Raw genomic sequence first — 22,672 nt, 5'->3', positions numbered from 1 at the left:
CCAGGACCTCCCGTGCTGCTCCCCGTGCCAGAGTCCCCGGGATGCTGGTGGGAAGGCCTTCTGCTGTGAGGCCTGCCTGTATGTATTCAGCATGTCCCCTGCCTTATTCTCACAACAGCATCAATCACACTGTAGTGAGTCCTCTTGCTTCACATCTATTATTCAACGAACTATAAGACTGTTTTAGTCAATGCTGCATCCCTAACTTCCAGCATGGTACCTGGCTCTGAGCACAGCATTTGTTTGTTAAGTGAATGGATAAGCATGCATTTAAAATTCATATTCTATTTTATGGTGCGGGGGTTCCATGAGCAGCAGCACCCTTTCCTAGCTCAACACCATAAAACACTACACAGTAGGTGTTGACAACTTTTTGAGCCCTAACCTCCACCCTAGCGGGCTCCTGGGAATTTACTAGGTAGCCTGGAGCCAAGCTAGGATAAGCTCTATCCCACCATGCTCTAGAGCAGTGTTTTTCAACCAGTGTACTGAAGCACACTAGTGTGCCGTGAGACATGGTCAGGTGGGCCGTGGGGAAATTAAACATGGGTCCCCAAACTACAGCCCGTGTAGGCTATTTATCCGGCCCACCGCCAGCTGCCTCCATCCGAACATAAACATTCCCCTCACAATCCCTCCAGCTATCAGCGACAGGAAGAGTGGAGGCACAGGGAACGCTCACTGACCAATCACCTTCTAGGATTCATCCCGACCACTAGTGATGAACCAATAGTAGGCCGCCTCTCATCCACACCCAGGAAGGTCCCCGCTTGGGCTGCCGCGCACTTGTCATTGTGTGGCCCCAGTGAGTAGTTGAAGCTGCTACTCCTCCTCATGGTCCCAATTTCTAATCCTGGTCAGGACTGGAGGTAAATGTTGCCACCACTAGATGAAGCCTCAGCCTCAGCTGGTTATGTCTATCCTGATGGTGTATATAGATATTTGACCATTTTCTTTTTAAAAGAGGCCCCCCGCAGAAGGTGATATACAATGCATCACAATGTTATCTATATTGTATATGGCTTCCTGAAAGGTCATCTTCTTAAAGAGCTCAAATCTCTATATACACCATCAAAACAGACAGAACCAAGGCCCCTGCACCCAGCTGACCATGGGATTTGAACCCACAACCTCAGGGAGAACTCTAGTATTTATCAGAATCCTTACCTAGAAAGCAAACTTCTTAATCTGACAGTAGAGATGCTCTGAGGACTTATGATGTTACACAAGTACCCAACATTTTCTAAAATTGATTTTGTCCAGTCTCTATATAGAAAGAGTATTTGCCAAATTGATTTGAACCCACAACCTTGATGAAAGCTCCAGTATCTATTAGCGGGACTGTATATATGAGGGGATACATGGGACTATATATATGAGGGGTTACATGGGACTGTATATATGAGGTTACATGGGGCTGTATATATGAGGTTACATGGGACTGTATATGAGGGGATGTTACGTGGGACTGTATATATGAGGGGTTACATGGGACTGTATATATGAGGGGTTACATGGGACTGTATATATGAGGTTACATGGGACTGTATATGAGGGGATGTTACGTGGGACTGTATATGAGGGAATGTTACATGGGACTATATTTATAAGGGGATGTTACGTGGGACTGTATATATGAGGGATGTTATGTGGGACTGTATATATGAGGGGGTTATCCTTTTTTATTTAACTTTTTTTTTAATAAACGTAATTTATTTAAACTTTAAATAAATTCTAACAGTTAGAGTGTCATTTTGGTATGTGGTGTGCCCCAGGATTTTGTAAATGTAAAAAATGTGCCATGGCTCAAAAAAGGTTGAAAATCACTGCTCTAGAGGAGCCTGCTCTGTGTGCACTGTGCCTCAGTGGCACCCTAGTTGAGTGTAGGTCTGGGGGTGTTGGGGTCTGCAGGCCTGTGTAAGACCTTCCACAGCCGTCAGAGCACAGCCAATGAATGACCTGACTCGCTGGGGTTCACGTTTGTGCACTGGATTCAACATCCCTATTGGTGTTGGAGTTCTCTAAGGCAGTGGTCCTCAACCTTTTTTGGGCCATGGACCGGTTTAATGTCAGAAAATATTTTCACGGACCGGCCTTTAGGGTGGGATGGATAAATGTATCACATGACCGAGACAAGCGTCAAGAGTGAGTCTTAGACGGATATAACAGAGGGAATCTGGTCATTTAAAAAAAATAAAATAACGTTCAGACTTAAATATAAATAAAACAGAAATAATGTAAGTTATTTATTCTTTCTCGGTGGGCCGGTATCAAATGGCCCACGGATTGGTACTGGTCCGCGGCCCGGGTGTTGGGGACCACTGCTCTAAGTCATCTGCCCTCTGAGCTCCATTTTGTGCAGAGAATCTGGGACTCACCGAGTGAGCAGCTGTCCAGACTTGGTTGAGACTGTGGGAATTTCTGAGATGTGGGACGTCAGTACTAAAACAGGGAAAAGTCCCAGGAAAACTGGGATGAGTTAGTGGCCTTATCTAGCCGGCAGCTGGAGTTAGTACAAAGGAGATTGAATTAGTTCTAGTGACATCCAGATCTGACCCCTGGCCCCTCACTGAGTGGTTCCCTTGGGTGAAGTAATAGAAAACAGAGATTGTGTGTGTGTGTGTGTGTGTGTGTGTGTGTGTGAGAGAGAGAGAGAGAGAGAGAGAGAGAGAGAGAAAGAGATGAGGTAACCTCTCAGGGTTGTGATGTTGGGCTCCTACACAGAAGTGTCTGTAGGGCCATGAGTTGGGGACAAAAAAGCACCATGTAGCCATGTGGAGGGGTAGGTGGATCAATAAGTTGAGGGTAAAAAGAAAAGGAGGAATTGAACATATTAGTTAGTCCCCCAGTTCCACTCCCTCCTGAAACTTTCTTGAAGACCCCAGAGAGAGAGGCAAGCGAGGAGTGGGGGCAGCACCCCAGCAGGAGGAGGTCTATGGGGAGGGAGCATGGGATCCCAATGTATGATGGGAAATCTGGGGGTGGGAAGGGGAATGAAGACAAGAGGGGTGAGGAGGAGAGAGGAGGGGGAGGCGGGGGTGGAGGAAGAAGGGAAGTGCTGGTTGGTTGCATCTGGGACCTCTACTGGAAAAGACCTTCATTGTGAAGTATATAAATGCAGTCACTAGGGCGGGTGCGGGAGGGTGGGGGAGGGGGGCAAGCTGAGTGCAGCAAGGTGAGGGTCCAGGGGAAAGACAGTGGAGATAAATGCAGAGATGATATCGTAGCTGCTGCTTATGGGGATCTGATTGCTTCTGTGCAGAAGTCACACGCTGGGTGAGCTATTATTAATTAACTAACAGAAGTCAGGGTGTCCTGGCGAGGAGGTGTTTGGCTGAATGCATTTTAGCATGGCAGAAGAAATCTTGTAGCCTGCAGAAGTGAAGGCAGCTTTTCAGGGCCTGGAGCACATTTTAATGGGAAGAGACATCTGTGGACTAGTAGCCACATTCTTCCTCCCATCACCACCACTATCAGCATTAAAAGTAAAATAAGTGTAAGAGATCTGTAGGTTATCAACATGTAATATAATTTTGGAGTAGACTTGTTTTACTGTTTTCATTTTAAGGTACAATGGCTTGAAGAGTGGGTAATTATTAAAAGTATCGCCAGGAATGAATAAAAGTATATAAGGCTGATATTAATTTTAACAGGACAAAACCAAGAAACAATAGTTTAAAGATTGTACTTTGAACTGGATTTTCACTCTGGAGGTCACTCTAAGTGAAAGGAAGGGGGGGATAATGCTAGAAGCCCTCAGCAGCCCTAGGCAGGCAAACTGTCCTAAAAGCACCCCTTTCTCTGCTGTTACACACAGCAGAGCCAAGATTTTCCTGCAGGATCCAAAACAGGATTTGTCAGTGTTTTGGATGTTTCCCAGAGGGGCTATCTGTGTCTACTGCCAGTTCTGACTTGGTGCGGTCTGGGATTCTGGGGCTGGCGGGAAGCTGGCAGAAGAGCCTCCCGTGCCACCAGGGGTGTCTCAGTGTGTCCTTGGGAAAGATGTGTAGAAATAGTTCCAATTACCAGGATTCCTTTGGACTGTATAATTTTGCACACTGCCTGCCGCAGAGTTGGAGCCTGAGAAATGTCCGTTGAATGAATGAACAAACCTCCTGCTTAGCTCTCTCCCAGCTCAAACAGAGCCTCTGCCTAGCAGCACTAGATGTTACTTTTTTAATTTTAATTTTTAAATTTTATTTATTCATTTTTTAGAGAGAAGAGACAGAGAGAGAGACAGACAGAGAGAGACAGAGAGAGAGAGAGAAGGGGGGAGGAGCAAGAAGCATCAACGCCCATTTGTGCCCCGGGTTTCAAACTGGCGACCTCAGCGTTCCAGGTCGACACTTTAACCCACTGCACCACTGCAGGTCAGGCTGAGATGTTACTTTTTGAAACACAGATCCAGTCACTCCAGGTTGAGGTCCTTTCAGCCTCTCCCTTTGGAATAAGAGTCTTAATTTCCTTCCTCAGACACCTGTGCTCCCAGGGCATTCATGATTCTACGTGACCTGGGCTCCAACCTCTCTTTCCAGTTTTGTCTTACGTTTCACCCTCCACCCGCTTCTGTTCCTCACCATTTCTCCTGGTACCGCTCGGTATAGAACCCTCATAGCCTGGCCCAGGCTGTTGGCTCAATCTAGAATCTCCTTCACAACTTGTTCCTGTGACCCAGCCTTTAGCCTGTGATAACCTACTCTTCAGTGTCCCATTCAAATACCACTTCCTCCACAAAGCCTTCCTGTCTCCCCTGCTTCTTTGCCTGCCATTTCACACTGGGGGCCTGAAGTTATGGCAGCCCTGACTCCATCCTCTCTTTTAAATTGCTTGTTCTTTACCTATCAGCCTGCTACTTGATCTGTCTCCACATATTCAGTATATTCAGTAAATGACTCTTAAAGAAAGGAGAAAGAGAAGCCAGAGAGGCTTAAAAAGGTTGGAAGAAGAAACATTAATGGGCTGGTGTTAGGAAAATAAAAAATGGCAAGTCTTCTAACTATTTGCCTCAGAAATCGCTGAAACTGGCACCAATTTCCTTTTCCTGATTCAGCTTCCACCTCTGAAAGAGGAGAGAATAAAGTTCTCCACGTTTTATCAGAGAGAAGATGAGGCTGGGCTTTCCTTCCTTCCTCAGTTTTTTCTTTCGAAAGAATAGGTCCTGATCTGCGAGCATCCCACAGCGCAGGCCCACCTTCCTCTGCTGCAGTCTGCCCAGGAGTAGCCGCAGGGAGGGCTCCGTACCTTCTTTCCGCAGCCCTGCTGTGTCAGGAGCCAAAGTCCTCTCTGGTTTTCTGGCTCTGGATACTGCCAGTGCTGGCACCCTTCCTTGTCATTCAGGCCTCATGAAAGGCCTCTTACAACAGCTCATTCACTGCACCTCATTGTTCCTGTCCATTCACAGACATTCACAGGAATAATTCCTCCCGTGCCACAAGCAAGGAGGCGCGTGCACATGTGTTCAGACCTGTGCTCCATTAGCAGTGAGGACACTTGAAATAAAGGGCAGCACTGCCTGAATGTGGATCTGCCCTCCCCCTCTAATAACTGGGGTGTCTACTCTGCTAATGTTATTTCAAGAAGCCCCGGGAGAACTGGGGACTTCATAGGGCAGGCAGGGAGGAAGGGAAGGGACATCCCAACAGCTCCCTTCTCTAAACACTGGCAGCCACACTGCTCCAGACAGACCCTGCTTTCCCCTCCCAGACCCCCCAGAACCAGCTAGTTCTAAAGACACAGCCCTGCATTCCTCTAAGTCAGTGGTTCTCAAACTTTTTGAAGTTGGGGCGCATTTAAAATCCTACAAATAATTGTAGGCGCACTATATACAAATTTCTGAGAAATATGTTATAATGAGTAAGTCAAATATTAAAGAAAAAAATATAAAGTCCAAGCGTGCATTTATGATGAAATAAATACAAAATTAAATTTATTCTGACATTAAAAAACATTTTTGTTACATTTTTTGAGTTATGGTTTTTAGAATTCATAAAAAAGAGGGGTTAAAAATAAAAAAAACAACAAAAAAGTTATCTTTATATATATATAGATACATTCTTAGTAAGATTTAGTAAATTAGGTTCAGCCGCAAATGTGTTTTTTTTCATATTTGTGTTTATGAGAAACATAAGCCTGATGTGTCCTAGCAATTTCTTCAATGTTTGGACATATATTGGAAAGGCAAATTCTCATTTCTTCATGAATACATTGAAGAATTCCTCTCTTTTTACTCTTAATTGTGTTGAGGGTAGAAAGTCCTAATTCACATAAATAGGATTTGAGAATTGTAGTAAAATGTTCAAAGCTTTTTTAGATATTGCCACATATTCTTCTTTTATAGAAATCCAAAAGGCTTCAAAAGACAATTCCTTATGTTTAATCATCAATCCAAAACCCCCACCATACATATCATCTTAACTTTACACCAAACAAAGGATAGAAGAAACTTGCCTCCAGTCTTTTCCGAGAACATGGGGGGTAGTGTAAACAATCCAGCACCACAGCTTAATGGCCTTTTGCAACCTAATCAGGCAAGTGAGGTTGGGGTTGTGTTGTGGACGATAAATGGCAAAAGCCATTTTAGATTCCAGGCTTAGCAAAAGGTTAAGTTCTCCCCCCTCCATCTCCATATTTGGCTATTATGCTGAGTATTTGCACCCACTTCACTTGCTTCCTTGGGTTGCTGGAAGCAATTTACATCCCTTTCCTCTGACTCTTTGTTTTCAGATGTTGGTAGATTTCACTAATGTATCCTGTTTTTGCCTGGGGAGAGTTCCTGTCTTAGCCTTGGATGTGCAACTTTGTATCAGGGTCCTTGATTTGCATATGGCTATATAATAAAGCAAACTGGGGCTATGGGGTATTTGGATACTGCCATCAGCATTTGAAGAGCCCTCCCGGTCCCATTTTTTCTTTCTTGATGAGTATGTTTCCTTAATTCTGCACCGTTATTAGGAGCTGCGCTGGTCCGCGGCAGGGTTGGGCAGACTGTCAGCTTACAGCCAATTCCCTAGAACTCTGTCCCCCAAAAATCTAAACTCCAAAAACCCTGTTGGTTTTTTGGTCCCCAACAGGCACAAATTTCTCTGGAATACCATAGGGCGCACCTGGAAATCTTCTAGGGTGCACCAGTGAGCCCTGGCACACACTTTGAGAACCACTGCTCTTAAGTGGTTAGCCTGGCAGTCAAGAAACCCCAGAAGCTGGACCTCAGGTACCCTGCAGGTTTATCTGCTGCCTCCCCACTGCACCAAGTCCCAACCCACGGGCCGGTCTGTTTCTGGATGGGCTGTTGCTTTACTTATGTCTTCGCTGAATCTCTGCCGAGGGGTTGGGCAGTGCAAGGGCAGAATGGTTGTTCTGTCTCAGCAACTCAGAGGAAACGGTGTCTTTCAACACTTTTTTAAGATCAACAAGAATGTTGCTAGGGCTATGAAAGTCACTAGAGGAAGCAGAGCAAATGTTAGACTGTGAAGTGGAAGACACAGAGGAGAGTGAGTGGTCGATTTTATCACCCACCTACCAATAGAGCGCTGCAAACACCCCCCCACCCCACCCCAGTTCCCCAGCCCAGCCTCAGAATCAGGCTTATTCTCCTTGATGTCAGGACCCCAATTCTCCCCTGAGGCTCCCAAGAGCTGATCCCCACCAGGGCCAGGGCCATGGGTTTCTGGGCAATATCATCAACTGGCATGTACCAGCCCTGTGCACATACTGTAACACATTTCTGGAGGGCAGAGGAGGAACTCAGACCTCTGTAACCCTCCGAGCACTGGTGGGAAGAGTCTGCCCTGAGCAGCTGCTCAGAGCTCACCAGCTTCTGGGTGGCAGGTGCAGGTGCCTGTGTGCTTACCAAGTGAGAAACAATGACATTTCTTCTCTCCCAGGACAGGTGGGACCTGGTGGGAAGTTGCTCTGGAAGGGGCATTTTGTAACCAAGGAAGTACAGGCTTTCAGGTCAGACACGTGGCAGTGCACAGCTGGGGAAAGGTCTCAGGGAAGCTGCTTAGCTCTGAATTCTGGTGTTTCTTTGTGCATTTGTCAATTGCAATGGGGTTCCTCAGCCTCCGCATATTGACAAGTTGGGCTAGATCATTCGTTGTTCTAAGAGGCTGTCCTGTGTATTGTAGGCACTTCAGGGCCATCCCTGGCCTCTATATAGTAAATGCCAACTATACTCACTCTCTGCCCCCTCTCCCGCCCAGCTGTGACAATTAAAAATGTCTTAGCCATTGCAAATGATCCCTGGGATCAAAGTCTTTCTCAGCTGAAAGGTACTACTATGTATGCTTTATTCTAAAGCTTAGACGCTGGGACAGCACATGTGTCTGACACAGAGAGGAGGGGCTCAGTGAATGTGAGTCCCATTTGGTATTTTAAGTAAAATTTGGCAGTTTTCCTTCATCCTCACTTCCCAGGACATGTCCCTGGACCTCAGAAGTGGGTCGAATGGAGACAGTCCTGGAGAAGAGCTCAGCAGTCTCTCCAGTGGCCTCACAGGTCTCAGAGGAGATGTCTCACACATGCTCCAGTGTGTCTCGGGAAGTGTCTCATGAGAAAGGGGTTGCACAGCTGGAGGTCCAGAAAGGTTTCCCCAGAAAGCCTTTTCCAAGCAGGCAGCACGCATCAGCTTCGGTCCCTCCTCCCCACCTGGCTGTTCTGCGGAGACGTATTGCCCTTTCTACACTAGGGACTCCAACTGAAATAGAGTAGCAGTTCATACCACAAGGAGAGGGTGTGGAGACACCGCTGAGAAGCTCACTTAGCTGGGCACACGAAGGGAAGAGTGAGTACGCTGGCTGTAACCGCAGGGCCCAGAGGACCCACAGTCTGCCCACCTTGCCTTCAGCATACCTGGCCTTCGAATCGGCCACGTCCCGCCTGCCCAGTTCCAAGCCTTCTTCACTGGGATGGGATGACTGAAAGGAAAGAGGTCTTCAGAGGCCGGGCTTCCTTCAGGGCTGGGGTCCATGGAAATCGCCCAAACCCACTACTGGACTGTATGAGAAACAAAACTAAGCCAGTGTAGGTAATCTCACTGTTGCCCAAGCTATCAACACCCTACCTGCTCTGGTTGTTTTTTATTGTTGTTGTTGGTTTGTTTTAAAGGTGGAGTAGAATACAATGGACCAGGGGCTTGAACTGGCTCCTCTAGCCCATCGATAGCTATGGTCTTGAGTGAGTCATTTTCTCCTGGGCTCCCCTTGGTCATCCCTCTGGGGCAGCACATCAGGACTGCTGTCTCAGACACACACACTCTGAGAGGCTGTGGTGAGATCAGCGACCAAGCATGCTTTGAGAAGAGGGAAAGGATTGTTGGTGTCCGCCACCGCCAAGTTCAGCCTCATGCTGCGGGAGCACAGGGTGCAGCAGAGCCATTTAAAAGAGAGTCATGGGGCCCTGGCCGGTTGGCTCAGTGGTAGAGCGTTGGGCTGGCATGCAGAAGTCCCAGGTTCGATTCCCAGCATCGCCCCCTGGTGGGCATGCCGGATGGATCCCGGTCGGGCGCATGCGGGAGTCTGTCTGACTGTCTCTCCCCGTTTTTGGCTTCAGAAAAATACAAAATAAATAAATAAATCGAACACAGGAGAAGTGCCCATCTGCTTCTCTACCCCTCCCCCTCTCCTTACTCTCTGTCACTCTCTTCCCCTCCCGCAGCCAAGGCTCCATTGGAGCAAAGATGGCCCGGGCGCTGGGGATGACTCTGTGGCCTCTGCCTCAGGTGCTAGAGTGGCTCTGGTTGCAACATAGCGACACCCTGGATGGGCAGAGCATCGCCCCCTGGTGGGCGTGCCGGGTGGATCCCGGTTGGGCGCATGCGGGAGTCTGTCTGACTGTCTCTCCTCGTTTTCGGCTTCAGAAAAATACAAAATAAATAAATAAATAAATAAATAAATAAATAAATAAAAGGGAGTCACGGGGTGAGAGGACTGAGCTAACAGGATGCACACGAGCAAAGGCAGGTCATCTCCAGGAGGCTGAGGGAGCAGCCCCCAGAGAGAGAATGAGGTCAGTGTGTAACAGGAGCTGGGAGCCCACAGCCCTGGAAGAGGGGGTCCAGCAGAGCAGATGCGGGGGATGGTTTTCTGTCTGTTTTGGTTTTAATTTTAATCAGAAGATTAGCTGAGAAAGGGTAAAAGCCATGCAAGTTTTGCTTTTTTAATTTTTTTTTTTTTTTTTTTTAGGGGAAGTTGAGATCTAAAAGCCCCGAAGGCATGCTTTCACTAGTATGTATTGCATTTAGGGATTGTGGGCCCGACCCGTGGCCCCTGGCCTGTGCTGTGGCTCCTTCCACTGTGGTGCCCACCTCCCCTCCCCCTAGGGCCTGCATCGTCCTGGGCCCGGTCTGTGGTTACAACCTTCAAGATGGGGGGCTGCCTCTCATTCTGCACAAAGGTCTTCTAAACACAGATCTCAACACTTCCATCACTTATCTCCTGATAACCTTTCCTGCTCCCCTGGCCTGTCTCATCAAGACCATGCTCCCATCTGACAGCAGGAGAAAGCCTCTCCATCAAGTGGGGAAGCCTGTCTTACCACTGACTTCCTATGGAGAGACTTTGGCCAAGCCTCTTAACTCTCGGAGCCCTTTCCTTGGCTCTAAAAGTGACACGAGAAGACTTTACACTTGACCTCATAGTTGTGCAGTGGGGGTCAAAGCAGAGTGGATGTGACAGGGTCTCACAGGCTCTAAGTGCAGTGCCAACATTACAACCCACTGAGGTCACTGCAGCCACTCTCAGGGTCCGTCCAAGATGGGTTCCTCGTGCTGTTTCTCCCCATAGGGTTCTCCCTCCTTTAACTGGCCAGGCGGATCCTGCCCACCGGGCTCACTGCCCTTCTCATTCTGATGTCCTCCTTCACTAACTGACCTTTGGCACTGAGTCCTAGTCCTGCCTCAGTTCCTTTGCACACAGGTAAGAGTTAGTGAGCCTTTAGAAATTTATCCTTACGATAAATTTAGCATTAACCCTTACAAATTTAGCAAAGTGTCTGGATTCAAGGTCAGTATGCAAAATACAATCGCATTTCTATATAGTAGCAATGAAGATTTCAAAAATTAAAAAACAGACCTTTTAGAAAATGTACATGCCTGGGAACAACTGCTGTTGCACACAATCGCTACACTGAAAACTTAAGTATTATTATGATAAATTTAAAGAAAAACCTAAACAAATGCCGACATATGTCAGGTTCATATATTCAGAAGACTTTAACATTCTAAAGATGTTCATTCTCTCTAAATTGATCTATGGAGGTAACACAGTCTCACTCAAAAATCCCAGCAGCCTAAATATTAAAATGCAAAGGGACAAGAATAACCAAAACCATCTTGAAAAAGAACAAAGCTGGATGGTATATGTTAGCAGATTTCATGCCTTATGAAGTAAGAATAATTAAGACGATGAGGTATTGACATAAAGCTGGAGAAACTGACCAGTGGAATGAAATAGAGTTCAGAAATAGTCCTGCACATAAATGGTCACTCGGTTTGTGACAAAGGGGACAGTGCAGAGCAGTGGGAAAATAAAGCTATTTTTATTAATTGCTGCTGGTATCCATTTATAAAAAAAAGTAAATTTTGACTCCTACTTCATACTATGCACACAATTCCAGATGAATTGTGGATATAAATATGAAAGGTAAACCACTAAGGCTTCTAGAAGAAAACATAGAAGAACAACTTCTTGGCCTCTGGATAGGCAACAATTTCTTAATCAGGACATAAAATCTCCAACCATAATGGGAAAATATTGACAAATGAAGAATTTTTCCTCCTCAGAAGTCTTCACTGAGAGTTAAAAGGCAAACCAGAGAGTGGAAGGAGATATTTCCAATACCCATCAGAATGCAGAACAGAACTCTTACACATCTCTAATGAAAAGACAGAAACCAAATTAAAAATAGACAAAAGATTTTAGCTAGCCGCTTCATAAAATAGGGTATGCAAATGGGAAAAAAATGTATAAACAGGTGCTCATCACGATCTGTCATCACAAAAATGCAAATTAAAACCATGATTAAATACCACGAAACAACCACTACAGGGGGTCAGTGGAAAACTCGACAACATCAAGTTTTGGCAAGGACGTGAAGGAAGTGAGACTGTTCCAGTCACCTGTGGCAGTGCGGGTGTCCTCGACCACACTGAGAAGGACTGGCATATGACCCAGCAATTCCACTTGTAGGTGTACACCCAGTAGGAATGTTCACATGTGTTTACGAAAAGACCTAGCAGCATATGTGTAAGAGTCCTAAACTGGGAATGCCTGGAAACTTCAATCCTGTGTATGGTGGAATATTCGTGCAGGAGCACATTACGGGGTGACGAGAGTGACACACATGGGCTGGCCTCTCACAAAAGGATGCAGCATATAAGATTCTCTTAATAAGATGCTTACAAAGAGGTAAATATAACAGCGTCAGGGATGGACGGACTAGTCAGAAGCGAAGCAGAGGATATTTTTATGTTCTATCTTTTCCTAGGGTTTTCTTTTAAACTGATAAGAACAGATACTACACTTGATCTTAGCCAAAAGGCCAAGAAGCAATCCTAGGGTTTTCTTTTAAAGAAAACTTCTCCTCTTTTAAATTTTTGAAATTTTTATTGATTTCAGAGAGAGCAGAAAGGAGAGAGACATTGATTTGTTGTTCTGCTTATTTATGCATTCACTGGTTGATTCTTGTAGGTGCCCTGACCGGGGATTGAACCTACAACTTTGGCATACGGGCTGATGCTCTAACCACCTGAATTATGGGCGAGGGCCCCTAGGGCTCTATTTACATGAGAACTTTGAAAAATCATCTGGCTGCTTGTTTCATCCATGAGTTGTACATATTTTTATATTATACTTCAATAAAATTCTCACAATTTTTTCCCCCGTTTTTCCCAATTTACCAAGGAGGTGACTCGGCTCAGAGGGAACAAGGAAGTGGTCCGAGGCCACCTAGGGATGAGAGGTAGAGAAGGATCCATCTCCTGACTCCAGGAGCTCCAGTCCTCAAGGGGCTCTGCACCCTTGGAGCTGGGAGCCCTGACTCCCACCTGCTCTGTGCTCCCACGGCTGGCAACACAGGGCTGGACACTGCAGCCTGCAGATGCTCAGCGCCATGGACTGACTGCTTCTGTTCCCCCAAATTCATATACTGAAGACCCAACCCCCAATGGGACGGTATTTGGAGGGATGAGCCTTTGGGTGATGTTTAGGTTTAGATGAGATTGTGAGGGTGGAGCCCCATGATGGGATGAATGACCTTACAAGAAGAGGAAGAGACCAGACCCTCTTTCTCCACCATGAGGACACAGCAAGAAGGCAGCCATCTGCAAGCCAGGAAGTGGGTCAGACACCAAATCAGCCAGCACCTTGATCTTAGACTTCCCAGCCCCCAGAACTCTGAGGATGAATGTTTACTGTTTAAGCCACCCCACCTATGCATTTTGTTATAGAGCCCACGCCGACTAAGACATTCAGTAAGGAGAGGAAGGCTGGAAGCTAAATCTATGAACTCACCCATCTGTCCTTTTCCTCTCCCTTCCTCCCTTTCTCTCCTCTCCTTCCTGGCTCTAAAAAGTGTTCCTGAGTTTGCCTTGTTCTTAACTCAGCCTCCTGACTCGGCAGAAAGGTGTCATCTTTAGAATGCGGCTGTCAGGGTGGCTTCCACAGTGCTCCCAGGACATGGAGGTCTCCTGAACTTGGCTGTTCCTGGTGACAGCCTCCCCGGCAGCGAGGGCCGGGACTGCCGTGTCTGCTCAGCTCTCACCGCTCCCTCCTCTCGGCTCTAGGCTTAGTCCTGACTCCTAGCCCCTCAGCCTAGCAGCTCCCTTCTCCAAGGGAAGAGGGAGTTGAGCAGTGCTGGCAGATCGCAGATCAGGGCTTCCTTCCCGCTGCCTCCCTCCTTCTCCCACACAGCTGGGGATTCTTACTGCTGTCGCCCTGAAGAGTCAGGACCTGGAAGCTGTTAGGAAAAGCTGATCACCAGCCTCCCACAGCTCAGAAACAGGGTCACTGCTGCTGGGGAAGGCTGTGGGACACGGCTGCCGTCCCTCCTATCTCGTCTGGCCAGAGGATGTCCAAGCCGAACAGCAGAGGCCAGTGATGCTGAGCAGGGGAAAAGCCTCCTCTTAAGTTCCCTACTGCTGAGCGTTACCTTAGGTATTGGACTAAGTATGGCCAGAGGCAAGCTGCACCCCAAGGCCTCCCGAGAGGCACTGCTGTTATCCCCACCTGACAGATGCAGCAAGTGAGGCCGCAGGTTTTATACCTGGCAAGTCAAGTGCCTGGCTTTGAACCTGAGCTGTGATCAACAGCTCTAGTTCTGTATCTCCAGGGGCATCAGTGCAGCCCTCGCCACTGGCGGTGATCCCCTTGCCCCCTTTCTGCCCACCCCCACCTGGGCCTCCGGCTCTCCAGACCTCACCCCAACTGCCCCATAGCCCAGCCCCTCCTTCACCTGCCCCTGTGCTGCGGGTTCACCCGCAGAAGGGAGCTGACAGCAGGATCTACCTCACAGCGCTTCTGCAGAGTGAGTGAAATGCTACTTGTAAAGGCACTAGGATATAAGAAAGAGCTCAGCTCAACAAATAGCATCCAGTTCAGTTTTGTTTTGTTTTGAAACATATAGGACTGGTGACTGAAGACAATTGCTGGGCTCTAACACTAGGCTCAAACTCCTGATATATTTTTTTCTAACTTTGCAGGTCCTTGGGCTCTACTTTTTTTTTTTTTTTTCCATTGTCTAAATAACTGGGACATTTCCATTTGGGGGCTTTAGAGATTAGAAATTTTTGAAAGATGAGTAATCGCCTATCAACTGTTCATAGGATTGCTCTTACATTTTTAGAAATCACTGACCTGACCTGACCCATGGATGGTAAAACCTCAAGAACATCCGGTGTCACCAGGGCCTGGCACAGACTCCGCTAGGCAGGAGAGGTCTGGATGCCCCTGGGAGAGGTACTGAGGGTCAGAGCTCTGCAGCACGGGGGGGGGGGGGGGGGGGGCAATCCCAGCCTCTCACCTGGTGAGACAGAGGGTTAGGGGCTGGCGTGTGTCCAGCACCAGCCCCTGCTCTGCTCTAGTCACAGGTATGAACAGCAGCCCAGCCTGGGGCCTCTCTGGAGACAGGTCTGTGGGTCTCAGCCCTGACGTCCTCTGGGGCCACAGCGCTGATGCTGGCCTCCCTGTCTCTTGCTTCCACTGTTTAGTCCACATTTTTCACCACTGTCTCCTTGAGGAAAACTAAACTGGGGCACCTGTGGGGATCCTGTCACCTGAGTGCAGGGAGGGGCAAGAGGAGGGCAGGGTGGGGGCTCCAGGGTATCGTCTCGGCTCAGGGTCTGGAGCAGGGAGTAAAGTGGAACAGCACCAGGTGGTCTGTCCTGAGCAGGGCTCCATCCTGCATAGGGGCTGGTACACACTGAACACTCTGTGGTTTTCTGGCAAAAGAAACTGTCATAGTCACCAACCCTTAGAAGCCAGACTCTACCTTCTGCCGGCGTGATTCTATGTGGAAACAGATTTGCCTGAGAAGACTAAGATCCCACAAGGTCTTCCTGGCCCTCAAGGAAAGTGGCTGATTGGTGGGGTCCCCACCACTGTGACCTGACAGACTGCTATCCTGGCTGCCTCAGGAGCCCTGTGCAGCCTGCGTGGGTCCCGGTAAGGCAGGGAGGCAGCCATGATAAGACTGGATCTGCAAACGACTGCTCCAGAAATCCCCACCTGCCTCCCTGTCCCTGTCCCTCAGTGGCTATGGTTCAGGTAACTGAGCTCAGTCTTCAGCTGCTGGTGGAACAGGTATGGGGGAGGGAAGTGGGACCCTGGGTTTGTGCAGCCATCTCCTTACACTGTCTCCCTGTCCTGGAACACATCTCCCCAGGGACCTACTGGGATAAGACTTTTTTTTTTAATTTTTTTTATTCGGTGAGAGAAGGGGAGGCAGAGACAGACTCCTACATTTGCCCTGAGCAGGATCCACCTGGCAAGCCCACTAGGGGCAATGCTCTGCCCATTTGGGGTGTTGCTCTGTTGCTCAGCAATCAAGAATCTTTTAGTGCCTGAGGTCATGGAGCCATCCTAAGTGCCTGGGGCCAACTTGCTCCAATGGAGCCATGGCTGCACCAGAGGAAGAGAGAGAGAGAGTGAGAGGGGGGAGGAGTAGAGAAGCAGATGGTCGCTTCTTCCGTGTGCCTTGACTGGGAATCGAACCCGGGACATCCACATGCAGGGCCGATGCTCTAACACTGAGCCAACTGGCCAGGACCAGGGATGAGACATCTTAAGCAGGGCTTGTGTTCCTTCAACAAGTTTCTCCTTTCTGCCAGCTTTCCAGTATATAAAGGACAGTCAGGAGGGAAGTTCACAGATACTATCCCAGGGGCTGTGTGGAAGGCATTCCTTTGAACTCTGCCTCAGTCCCACAGGTGAAAGGTGGGCAGGTGGGAGGGTCCCCCCTCTGCCTGATTTAAGAGTGGGGAGTCAGAGACTGCTCCAGGTAAGTGCCATGACCTCTCTGTTCCTGGACAGCTCTTTGAAATCTCCTCAAACTCTCCTGGTCCTAGCTGCAACTGGGCTGGCACCCCTTCTCCCAAATGGTCCTCCACTCCATGTGAGCCCTACACTGGTAGGGGCGCTGCCATGTCCCCAGTAGCCACCAACAGGCTAGGGCGGATGTGTCACTGGATTTGTCAGATCAGAAACCTAACTGCTGTGTGCTGTGTGCCCTGGAAGAAATAACTCCAACTCTCTGGGCCTCACCATTAAAGTGAAGAAGTTTCCTCCACTTCAAAAAAGAAAAAGAAGCCCTGGCCAGTTGGCTCAGTGGTAGAGCGTCGGCCTGGTGTGCGGGAGACCCGGGTTCGATTCCCGGCCAGGGCACATAGGAGAAGCGCCCATTTGCTTCTCCACCCCCCCCCTCCTTCCTCTCTGTCTCTCTCTTCCCCTCCCGCAGCCAAGGGTCCATTGGAGCAAAGATGGCCCGGGCGCTGGGGATGGCTCCTTGGCCTCTGCCCCAGGTGCTGGAGTGGCTCTGGTTGCAGCAGAGCGACGCCCCGGAAGGGCAGAGCATCGCCCCCTGGTGGGCAGAGCGTCACCCCTGGTGGGTGTGCCGGGTGGATCCCGGTCGGGCGCATGCGGGAGTCTGTCTGACTGTCTCTCCCCATTTCCAGCTTCAGAAAAATACAAAAAAAAAAAAAAAAAAAGGAAGAAGAATCCAGAGGAAGAGGAGAAGGCCGGTGGAAGCTGCACTCAATGCCAGCCTGCTTGTTCCACGGGGGAGGATGGTATCTGGGTCCCTGGTAGGGAAGATGTGCCACAACAGGAGCAGCTTCTCCTTGGCCCACTCAGGCTCCTGCCACCATCGGGCTGAATGCCAGCAAGGCAGAATAAACAACTGGATTTTCCAGCATAGCCTTGGACTTCAGTCACTGCGTTCTCCCACGGGATACAGTCAGACCTGGGCCCTCTCACATCTGTGCACCCTCCTAAACTGAATGCACGTAGAAGTTCCTTTTTGTTTGTTTTTCTTTCTCCCCCTTTCCTGATCGTACATACTGCATAATCCAGAAAGTGATCCAGATGGGAAACACATCGGCTTTGAAGTGGGAGGCAGAAGGAAGGAAGACGTAGCACCCCTTCGACCCAGCCCTTCGCCTTGGGAGAGACTGTCCTCCCTAAACTCTGTTCCACACAGCACTCGGGTTGGCACTGTCGGTCCTCCCAGAGGCTGAGGGAGCCCCCAGCAGAGTTCCTCTTCTCATCTCCTCCTCTCCTTCCCGCACGTGGCATAAGCCAAAGTGAACAGGAAATCCACGTTCGGTGCTGAGCACTGACTTAGGACACCTAACGATGTCCCACTCGCTGTTCTACATAATATCGTAAGCCAATTTTAATTTAGTCATATTGACAGCATGGATGCCCAGAGCATTGATGCCACGTTGGGAGACAGCGACAAAGGTAGAGTTGTTCCCTCTCATATTGTTTTTAGTTACAATGGTCTCCCTTTGCAGAGTAAGCAGATAAGAAGGTGGCTGTCACAGAGAGCACTACCTGACTCCAAAGTTGTCTCTCCCCGACCCCTGCACATGTGTGACTGGGCCACGGGCTCAGGACCCTCTTGAATACAGAACTTACCCTCATGCCCAGTTTCCTGCCACTGGAGCTGATGGGAAGGGGCTGCAGCTAACACCAATGGAGCGCCTACTGTTTCACGTGCTTTTATTTACATTGGCTCAGAGAATTTTCATAGAAATTCTATATGGGACACAATACGTTTTACAGATGAGAAAAATGAGGCTCAGAGAAGTTAAGTGACTTGCCCAGTGACATGCAGCTAATAGGAAGTATAGCTGGGATCCTAACACTGGTCCTCTGATTCTAAAAACCATGTTCTTTCTACTGTCCAGCCCCAGATTGTTACAGGGGATTGACATGCATGAAAAAGCCCACGCCTCAGCTTTGGGACTTGCCTGCCCTCTCAGGCAGGGCTGTGGGCTGCCATCCGGGGAGGAGGAACTCCTCGGGAGACTGAGGGAACATGGCTGGGGCTGAAATAGCTCTGGAAGAAGCTGCTGTCTCCAGGCGTCATCTCACCAGAGACTTCACAGGACACTGCCCTGGCACTGCCCGCCCTTGGCTATGTAGGTTGTTAGCAAGCAGGCAGGAAGCTCTTGGGCGGGTGCCAGGCTGAGGAGCCTTTCAAGAGAAGATGGGAGTAGTGCTTTGAGACCTTCATGGCATGTGCAGGGGACCCCTGGCATCACGTTCTTCTGAGAGTAAAGGAAGCCCCTGCTTAATAAGACCTGTCCCTCGATGTGGCATCGATGCCCTGGGCAGTTAGCAGTTAGCATGGCTGACTGGCACCTATAACCTCTGTATTCTGTTTAGATTTGGTTTAAACTGAGAACATATGAGACAGAGGCAGAGACCTGGTTTTCATTTCTTCCTTTTTTTGGGGGGGCAGAAAGGAAGAGACAGGAAGGGAGGGATGAGAAACATCAACTTGCAGTTGCACCGCATTAGTTGTTCATTGATTGTTTTTCATACATGCCTTGCAGGGGGGAGGGGGCTCAAGCCAAGTCAGTGACACCCTGCTGAAGCCAGTGACCTTGGGCTTCAAGCCAGGGATCTCCCGGTTCAATGCTTTATCCACTGTGCCACCACTGGTCAGGCTGCTTTTTCATATTTAAAAGGGGCCAACTGGCCTGACCAGGCAGTGGTGCAGTGGATAGAGCATCGGACTGGGATGCAGAGGACCCAGGTTTGAAACCCCTAGGCCTTTGGCTTGAGCGCAGGCTCATCAAAGTGGCTTGAGTGTGAGCTCACCAGCTTGAGTGCGGGGTTGCTGGCTTGAGTGTGGGATCATAGACATGTCCCCATGGTCACTGGCTTGAGCAAGGGGTCACTCGCTCTGTTGTAGCCCCCTGGTCAAAACACTTATGAGAAATCAATCAATGAATTAAGGTGCCGCAACGAAGAACTGATACTTGTCATGTCTCTCCCTTCCTGTCTGTCTGTCACTATCTGTCCCTCTCTTTGTCTCTCTCCCTGTCTCTGTCACAGGGACTGTGTCTCTGACACAGTAAACTGTCTCATCAGCTGGAACCTCTCAGCACCCTGAGAACAAAGCAAGAGCAGAGGACCAGAGGAAAGTAACATTCCTGAAGCAGCCAGAGAACAAGAAAGAAGACAGGCCAGAAAAACGGAGGCCATGGGGTCAGCTGTTACTGATGGCGACATTGACCTGGTGGGGAGAGATCCACAGAGACCGAGAGCACCCACCATCAACACGTCCCTGTCTGTCCCTGGGGCACACCTGCAGAACACTCAAGGTTGCAGACCTGGTTAATTCTACTGGCCCTGCAGTCCTTGTTCACAGACGCCAGTGGGTGAGAGGAAAGAGTCCTGTGGTGGGAGGTCAGTTCTGGCTCTGCCACTATCCAGCCCTGGGGCCCTGAGCTGCCCCTCCTCCCCCAACTATGGCCTCTGTGTCTTCATCTGTGAGAGAAAAAAAAAAAGCTGTTGTGATTCCTTCCAGGTCCAAAGCAGTCCAAAACCAGCTGCAGCCATGTCTCCGGTTATAAGTAAGTCCTCCACATGGCACGTTATCCCTGACCTTTGATCTTAGACTAGGAACTCCCCTCTCCTGGAAGCTTTGGCTCCCCCATGCAGAGGCACATGAGAGCTCTACCAACATGTGCATTCAACTAGGAGACAGGGAGGTTAGAAGGATATTCTAATAAATAGTGTTGTTTCTAGAAAGTCTCTCTACCCTCACTTCCATTCTATACTCTATTGCTAGATAAACTTCCTAAAACCCAGGTCTGCAATGTGCCAGCCCCCCCCCCCCCCATCAATACTGTGGCTCCCTACTACCTCCCAAATAGCCTGTGAACCCTGAGCCGGGTGTAGGCAGGACCCTCCTCCATTTGATTCAGCTTGCCTTTGTTTCTCTGCCACTTATTGTCCCTATCTTTGCCATCCTCTCCCTTCATCTCTTACAATCAAACCCAGCCCACAGGGTCCTTCTCAAATTATCTACCTTCCATAAAGACTTTTTAGAATCATTTAACTTTGTATAATGATATATATTTAATGTATCTGTCTCCTCCCCAATCCCAGGCCAGCTATGCCTTGTGGAAGGGTCTCCTCCCAGGAGCTGCCAAAGTGCTTGACATGCACACAGCATTCTATAACTTTAAAGGAGGGGACTAAAATAGAAAGAACTGTGTTCCTGGGTCCAGAACAGCAGTTCTTGGAGTAAGTAGAAAAGAGACCACAGCCTAGGGACAATAAAACGGGGCTCAACTATCCTTTCAACCCTCAAATGTTGTGTTTCTATGCAGCATACAGGTCATTCCTTCAACACAGGCTCTTTAGTTTCCAGATAAATCCTGGACCCTGGACTTGGAGGTCCCATTGTAGCCCTAATATAGAAGTCACTCCATTGTCAGGAGAAAGTTTTTAAGTGAACAGACGGTCCAGATGCTGCTCAGAGGTCTGGGGAAGCCAAAAGCCTGGTGCTCCAGTCTTCCAGGTCGATGAGGAAATGTTACGGTGGCAGGAAAAGCCCAGCGTCCAGCCTCCAGCCTCCAGGCGCCCCCCAGCTGGTGCAGAGCCTTCAGCCCCGATCTGGAGGAGGCTGGCAGCTGGAAGCCCTCCTAGCCACAGCCAGCTCCCTTGACAGTGCAGGTGGAGGCTGGGGGTTGCCTGCGGCTCTCTCCATCTGCCTGCAGAGCGGTCTGTCTGCTGGCACCACTGAGACATTGGGACTGGGGGAATTTGATCAGCAAAGAAGGGGAGGCTGTCTTCCCACGATGTGAGAGCCCTGTCTAATCCATCTCTCCTTGCACACTGGTGAGATACTCTTCTGAAAGGAACAGAAGGGAGCCCAAGCTGCAGTGTCTGAAAGTTGCAATAAATAAGGGAAGGTGGTCCTGAGTGCTTAAAAGTGTCTGTCTGACACCCTGCGGCCCCTGACCTCACTGCAGGGGTGGCAGGGCAGACCGCACAGGCATCCTTGAGAAACTCAGACAGCCTGCCTCTAGCGACTGGCAGAAGGTCAAGAGCAGCTCCAGGGCTCACTTCCCAGACTTCTGACCCTTAACATTCAGCATGTGGGTCCCAGGGCGCCTGCCTCCCTAGCAGTGTGGCAGCTTTTATTCTCAGGGTTTTCCCATTATCTGACTGGAGAAGAGGGAGGGAGGGAAGAATCAGGGCTGGGGCCCACAGGTCCCAAGCTAGCTCAGATTGTTCTGTGTTCCCCCTCCACCCTCTCCCCAGGAGACCAAACAAATGTTATCAGTGAGTCGGAGAACCTCCTCTCAAGGTCACACTGCTCTCGCCTGATGCTGCCTCCGCTGTCTGGCGTGAGAACCACTCTACTCCACCTCTTGCCAGCCCCACTGGAATGCCCGGGCGCTGGCCAGCCACCCAGCAGAAGGCCATCCGTGTTGGAGAGTGCCTGCAGCCTCTCCAAGTGTCTGCTCCCCTAGCTGGTCTGTTCGGTGGTGGAACCTTCTTCCTCCCCGAAGCTTCCTTACCGAGAGAGGAGACCAGGCTCTGAAGCTCCCTTGTCATCCCTTCTACTCTTGGCTGCGTTGGCTCCCAGACCCCGTGGACCTTGGACAGCACGAAGAAATCTGAAGGGGCTTGGTAGGAAGGGCCACCGCAGGCCTGACCACCATCAGTCTCAGCCATTTCGGGCTGAGCCCTGACTGTGACCAGGGCCTGGTGCGACCCACCTGAGGCATGACATACTTCCTCTTTCAAGAAGTGTGTAGTCTAGGCAGGCAGGAAGGAGAGAGGTGAGCATTAAGTAATAATACATGGCACAGATGGCCATTGGCAGGACAGAATCTACTGTTGAACTTAAGGAATAGGGGCTGATGGAGGGTAAGGTCTTTCTCTCCACATCTGCTGTCCTTTCCTCCCTGCAGCCCAGGCAGCTGCTGCCCCTCAGTAGAGAGTGTGCCCCTCTCAGCCTAGAATCCCTGACTGTCTTCCTGCTGAACGCACATGCACATCGCCCACCGCCCCACTGTCCAGGGTTACTGAGGTCACAGGGAAGGTGCTGGCAAACCCAGGCTTTGCTTTCCTGCCTCCTTCGCTTCCTCCTGGCTCCTTCCCTCTCTCCTTTCCTCAGTGCGCTCTCTTTTCAGCAGGAATATAATGTTCGG

General features: G+C 49.4%; 1 protein-coding gene and 2 non-coding genes across 5 annotated transcripts in view; 1 reads left to right on the top strand and 2 right to left on the bottom strand.

Moving 5' to 3' along the window:
* LZTS1 (leucine zipper tumor suppressor 1) overlaps positions 1-22,672 on the bottom strand; it is a 63,573-nt gene that overhangs the window by 34,831 nt on the left and 6,070 nt on the right. The gene's annotated exons all lie outside the window — the stretch shown is intronic.
* Positions 12,358-12,549, bottom strand: LOC136321441 (U2 spliceosomal RNA). Its single transcript, XR_010728682.1, has one exon. It is a non-coding gene; the product is annotated as a U2 spliceosomal RNA (small nuclear RNA).
* Positions 16,799-16,874, top strand: TRNAT-GGU (transfer RNA threonine (anticodon GGU)). The gene has a single exon. It is a non-coding gene; the product is annotated as a tRNA-Thr (tRNA).

The sequence above is a fragment of the Saccopteryx bilineata genome, chromosome 1 (genome assembly GCF_036850765.1).
Source record: "Saccopteryx bilineata isolate mSacBil1 chromosome 1, mSacBil1_pri_phased_curated, whole genome shotgun sequence".
NCBI classification, from domain to species: Eukaryota; Metazoa; Chordata; class Mammalia; order Chiroptera; family Emballonuridae; genus Saccopteryx; species Saccopteryx bilineata.
This window is presented reverse-complemented; position numbering and strand designations above follow the sequence as displayed.